We start from the raw sequence: 6,046 nt of genomic DNA on the forward strand, positions 1-6,046 counted from the left end.
GATTATAATAACATATAATAAAATAGAGTTGTCAAATAAAGTAATAATTACATATTTATTTTACAACTCCATTTTGTTATATGTTATTATTATTTTCATTATTTAGTACAACTACAAAACGAAGATAATAATAACATACAATAAAATAGAGTATCTTGATCCTTACACAATTATAAATTATAAATTGTGTAAGGGTATCTTGATTCTCGATTTCATCTACATATTTCTGGCAATTTTCGGACCAGACGAGGGATAGTGTTTGAAAAATGTTATAAATTTAGGAGAAAAATGTTATAAGAGTCTTCTGGTCCTCGATTTCATCTACACATTTCGGGCAATTTTCGTGCCACCCCACTAAATTTGTCCGATATACATATTTTCAAACAAGATGATGGCTAGTGTTTGAAATCTGACGTGGAACCGGAAACACATTTATTAATTTAGAAGAAGAATGCTATAACGGTCTCTTGGTCCTCGATTTTATATGGACTTTTCGATCGATTTTTGTACCCCTCGACGAAAATGGACCAATATATGTATTTTCTGACCAGACGATGGCTAGTGTTTGAAATCTGACGCGGAACCCGAAACCCTGTTATATATTTAGGAGAAGAATGTTATAAGGGTCTCCCGGTCCTTGGTTTCATCTGGACTTTTCGGGTGATTTTCGTACCACACGACAAAAATGGACCGAAATCCGAATTTTCAAACAAGACAAGGGATAGTGTTTGAAATATGACGCGGAACTTGAAACACTATTATTTTTTCAGGAGAAGAATGCTATAAGAGTCTCCTGGTCCTCGATTTCATCTGGACATTTCGGGCGATTTTCTTACCACCCGACTAAGGTTTTCTCGGTCCTCGACTACATTTGGACTTTTCAGGCAAGTTTCGTACCCCTCGACAAAAATTGACAAAAATATGTGTTTTCGGACCAGACGATGGCTAGTGTTTGAAATCCGTATTTTCGAACAAGATGATGGCTAGTGTTTGAAATCCGACATGGAACTCGGAACCCAATTATAAATTTAGGAGAAGAATGCTATAAGAGTCTCCCAGTCCTCGATTTCATCTGGACTTTTCGGGTGATTTACGTACCACCCGACAAAAAATGGACCAAAATCTGTATTTTCGGACCAGAAGATGGCAAGTGTTTGAAATTTGACGTGGAACCTGAAATACTGTTCTAAATTTAGGAGAAGAATGCTATAAGAGTCTCCCAGTCCTCGATTTCATCTGGACTTTTCGGGTGATTTACGTACCACCCGACAAAAAATGGACCAAAATCTGTATTTTCGGACCAGAAGATGGCAAGTGTTTGAAATTTGACGTGGAACCTGAAATACTGTTCTAAATTTAGGAGAAGAATGCTATAAGAGTCTCCCAGTCCTCGATTTCATCTGGACTTTTCGGGTGATTTACGTACCACCCGACAAAAAATGGACCAAAATCTGTATTTTCGGACCAGAAGATGGCAAGTGTTTGAAATTTGACGTGGAACCTGAAATACTGTTCTAAATTTAGGAGAAGAATGCTATAAGAGTCTCCCAGTCCTCGATTTCATCTGGACTTTTCGGGTGATTTACGTACCACCCGACAAAAAATGGACCAAAATCTGTATTTTCGGACCAGAAGATGGCAAGTGTTTGAAATTTGACGTGGAACCTGAAATACTGTTCTAAATTTAGGAGAAGAATGCTATAAGAGTCTCCCAGTCCTCGATTTCATCTGGACTTTTCGGGTGATTTACGTACCACCCGACAAAAAATGGACCAAAATCTGTATTTTCGGACCAGAAGATGGCAAGTGTTTGAAATTTGACGTGGAACCTGAAATACTGTTCTAAATTTAGGAGAAGAATGCTATAAGAGTCTCCCAGTCCTCGATTTCATCTGGACTTTTCGGGTGATTTACGTACCACCCGACAAAAAATGGACCAAAATCTGTATTTTCGGACCAGAAGATGGCAAGTGTTTGAAATTTGACGTGGAACCTGAAATACTGTTCTAAATTTAGGAGAAGAATGCTATAAGAGTCTCCCAGTCCTCGATTTCATCTGGACTTTTCGGGTGATTTACGTACCACCCGACAAAAAATGGACCAAAATCTGTATTTTCGGACCAGAAGATGGCAAGTGTTTGAAATTTGACGTGGAACCTGAAATACTGTTCTAAATTTAGGAGAAGAATGCTATAAGAGTCTCCCAGTCCTCGATTTCATCTGGACTTTTCGGGTGATTTACGTACCACCCGACAAAAATGGACCGAAATCCGTATTTTCGAACAAGACAATTGTTAGTTTTTGAAATCTGATGAGGAACCCGAAACATAATGATAAATTTAGAAGAAGAATGTTATAAGGGTTTGTCGGTACTCGATTTCATCTGGACTTTTCGAGCGATTTTCGTACCCCTCAACAAAAATGGGCCAAAATTTGTATTTTCGGACCATTCGATGACTAGTGTTTGATATCTGACGCGGAACCCGTAACACTGTTATATATTTAGCAGAAGAATGCTTTAAGGTTCTCCAGGTCCTCGATATCATCTGGACTTTTCGGGCGTTTTTCGTACCAACCGACTAAAATGGAATGAAATCCGTATTTTCTAACAAGACGATGGCTTACGAGTGTATTCTAACGGGGAACCCAAAACACAGTTATAAATTTAGATGAAGAATGTTATAAGGGTCTCTCGATCCTCGATTTCATCTGGACTTTTCTGGCAATTTTCGTACCCCTCGACATAAATGGACCGAAATATGTACTTTTATACTAGACGATGGCTAGATTTTGAAATCTGACCTGAAATGAGAAACATTGTTATCTTTTTAATAGAAGAATTTTATGAGGGTCACCCGGTCCTCGATTTCATCTAGGCTTTTCGGGCAACGTTATTACCACTAGATAAAAATATGCCAAAATCTGTATTTTCGTACCAAGCGATGGCTACTGTTAGAATTTTGACGCGCAACCCGAACCACAGTTATAAATTTTGGAGAAGAATGATATAAGGGTCTCCTGGTCCTCGATTTCATATGGTCTTTTCGGGCGATTTTTGTACCACCCGACAAAAATGGACCGAAATTCGTATTTTCAGACCAGACGATGTCTAATGTTTGAAATCTGGCGCGTAACCCGAAACACATTTATAAATTTTGGAAAAGAATGCTATAAGGGTCTCTTAGTCCTCGATTTCATCTGGACTTTTTGGGCGACTTTCGTATCCACCAACTAAAATGGACCGAAATCTGTATTTTCGAAGAAGACGATTGTTAGTGTTTGAAATCTGACGCAGAACCCTGAACACAATTACAACTTTAGAAGAAGAATGCTATAAGGGTCTCTTAGTCCTCGATTTCATCTGGACTATTTGGGCGATTTTCGTATCCACCAACTAAAATGGACCGAAATCCGTAGTTTTGGACCAAACGATGGCTAGTGTTTGAAATCTAACACGGAACCTGGAACACAATTATAAATTTTGGAGAAGAATGCTATAAGGGTCTCTTAGTCCTCGATTTCATCTGGACTATTTGGGCGATTTTCGTATCCACCAACTAAAATGGACCGAAATCCGTAGTTTTGGACCAAACGATGGCTAGTGTTTGAAATCTAACACGGAACCTGGAACACAATTATAAATTTTGGAGAAGAATGCTATAAGGGTCTCTTAGTCCTCGATTTCATCTGGACTATTTGGGCGATTTTCGTATCCACCAACTAAAATGGACCGAAATCCGTAGTTTTGGACCAAACGATGGCTAGTGTTTGAAATCTAACACGGAACCTGGAACACAATTATAAATTTTGGAGAAGAATGCTATAAGGGTCTCTTAGTCCTCGATTTCATCTGGACTATTTGGGCGATTTTCGTATCCACCAACTAAAATGGACCGAAATCCGTAGTTTTGGACCAAACGATGGCTAGTGTTTGAAATCTAACACGGAACCTGGAACACAATTATAAATTTTGGAGAAGAATGCTATAAGGGTCTCTTAGTCCTCGATTTCATCTGGACTATTTGGGCGATTTTCGTATCCACCAACTAAAATGGACCGAAATCCGTAGTTTTGGACCAAACGATGGCTAGTGTTTGAAATCTAACACGGAACCTGGAACACAATTATAAATTTTGGAGAAGAATGCTATAAGGGTCTCTTAGTCCTCGATTTCATCTGGACTATTTGGGCGATTTTCGTATCCACCAACTAAAATGGACCGAAATCCGTAGTTTTGGACCAAACGATGGCTAGTGTTTGAAATCTAACACGGAACCTGGAACACAATTATAAATTTTGGAGAAGAATGCTATAAGGGTCTCTTAGTCCTCGATTTCATCTGGACTATTTGGGCGATTTTCGTATCCACCAACTAAAATGGACCGAAATCCGTAGTTTTGGACCAAACGATGGCTAGTGTTTGAAATCTAACACGGAACCTGGAACACAATTATAAATTTTGGAGAAGAATGCTATAAGGGTCTCTTAGTCCTCGATTTCATCTGGACTATTTGGGCGATTTTCGTATCCACCAACTAAAATGGACCGAAATCCGTAGTTTTGGACCAAACGATGGCTAGTGTTTGAAATCTAACACGGAACCCGAAACACAATTTTAAATTTTGAAGAAGAATGCTAGAAGGATATCCTGGTCCCCGATTTCATCTGGTCTTTTCGGGCGATTTTTGTATCACCCGACAAAAATGGACCAAAATTCGTATTTTCTTACAAGACGATGGCTAGTGTTTGAAATCTGATGTTGAACCCGAAACACAATTTTAAATTTTGAAGAAGAATGCTAGAAGGATATCCTGGTCCCCGATTTCATCTGGTCTTTTCGGGCGATTTTTGTACCACCCAACAAAAATAGACCGAAAATTGTATTTTCGGACCACACGATGGCTAGTGTTGGAAATCTGGCGCGGAACGCGAAACACAGTTATAAATTTTGGTGAAGAATGCTATAATGGTCTCCCGATCCTCGATTTCATCTAGATTTTCGGGCGATTTTCGTACCACCCGACTAAAATGGACCGAAATCCGTATTTTCGATCAAGACGATGGCTAGTGTTTCAAATCTAACGCAGAACCCGATTTCATTTGGACTTTTCGGTTGCCTTTCGTACCTATCGACGGTAATGGACCAACATCGGGATTTTCGGACTAGACAATGGCTAGTGTTTGAAATCTGGCGCGGAACCCGAAACAAAGTTATAAATTCTGGAGAAGAATGCTATAAGGGTCTCTCGGTCCTCGATTACATGTGGACTTTTCCAGCGATTTTCGTACCACCCGACTTAAACAGATTGAAATTCGTATTTTCAAACTAAACGATTGTTAGTGTTTTAAATTTGGTGCAGAACCCGAAACACAATTATAAATCTTGGAGAAATATGCTACAAGGGTCTCCAGGTCCTCGATTTCATCTGGATTTTTTGGACGATTTTCGTACCACCAGACTAAAATGGTCCAAAATCTGTATTTTTGAACAAAATGATGGTTTGTGTTTGGAATCTGACATGGAACCCAAAACATAGTTATAAATTTTGGAGAAGAACGCTATAAGGATCTCTGGTACAAGTTATAAATTTTCGAGTGATTTTCTTACCCCTCGACAAAAATGGACCAACATCTGTATTTGTATTTTCGAACCAAATGATGGGTAGTGTTTGAAATCTAGCGCGGAACCAGAAACATAGTTATAAATTTTATATAAGAATGCTATAAAGGTCTCTCGGTCTTTGATTTCATCAGGACTTTTCGAGCGATTTTCGTACCACCCAACTAAAATTTAGGAGAAGAATGCTATGAAGGTCTCCTTGTCCTCAATTTCATCTGGTCTTTTCGGGAAATGTTTGTACCACCCGACAAAAAATACCGAAAATCGTATTTTCGAATCAAACGATGGCTAATGTTTGAAATTTGGCACGAAACCCAAAACACAATTATAAATTTTGCAGAAGAATGCTATAATGGTCTGTAGGTCCTCGATTTCAATGGACTTTTCGGGCAATTTTCGTATCACCCGACTAAAATGGACCGAAAT

Source organism: Cicer arietinum, chromosome 5 (genome assembly GCF_000331145.2).
Source record: "Cicer arietinum cultivar CDC Frontier isolate Library 1 chromosome 5, Cicar.CDCFrontier_v2.0, whole genome shotgun sequence".
In the NCBI taxonomy this organism is placed as follows: domain Eukaryota; kingdom Viridiplantae; phylum Streptophyta; class Magnoliopsida; order Fabales; family Fabaceae; genus Cicer; species Cicer arietinum.